Source organism: Volvox carteri, assembly GCF_000143455.1.
Source record: "Volvox carteri f. nagariensis unplaced genomic scaffold VOLCAscaffold_24, whole genome shotgun sequence".
In the NCBI taxonomy this organism is placed as follows: Eukaryota; Viridiplantae; Chlorophyta; class Chlorophyceae; order Chlamydomonadales; family Volvocaceae; genus Volvox; species Volvox carteri.
Genome location: NW_003307567.1, coordinates 451,165 through 451,661, shown reverse-complemented (window position 1 = coordinate 451,661; position 497 = coordinate 451,165). Strand labels below are relative to the sequence as shown.

The window sequence follows — 497 nt, the reverse complement described above, 5'->3', positions numbered from 1 at the left end:
GTTCTCTTTTCTTTTTACAACCCGAAGGCCCTGGAAGCCAATCGGGGGCCCTAGCACACAGCAAAACACACATACATACACACATACATAAACACATGCATATACATAAACACGCACCAAATGAGGCAAAAAGGATCCGGACGGTCAATGGCCGCCGGACAGCGAGTGCCGTGAGGGGGTGTACGTGTACAACACGGGCGCGGGAGATAAATACCCGCAGGACCGCCGGGTGTGCGATGGGGGGCCGGATGTGGGTCGGGGCTCGAGGCGGGGAGACCCGCCCGACCAGACAAGGCGAAGCACGTCTTCTGGCCAAACACCCCCGGTCCCCCCCATTACCCTTGCCCTCCCTCCCCCCCCTGGACTACCCGTCTATCTTTGGTATCTGCTCCATTCGCCAGTGGTTCGCCTTTTACCCCCACACCCACCTCGTCGTGTGCCATCCTCCTGCCAGATCCCTGGACCGGATTACACGCAACACACACACTCACACACAG

At 59.0% G+C, this 497-nt stretch overlaps 1 protein-coding gene across 1 annotated transcript in view; it reads right to left on the bottom strand.

The window, feature by feature from the left end:
• VOLCADRAFT_117846 (uncharacterized protein) overlaps window positions 1-497 on the bottom strand; it is a gene marked incomplete at both ends in the record, with an annotated part of 18,019 nt that overhangs the window by 7,179 nt on the left and 10,343 nt on the right. The gene's annotated exons all lie outside the window — the stretch shown is intronic.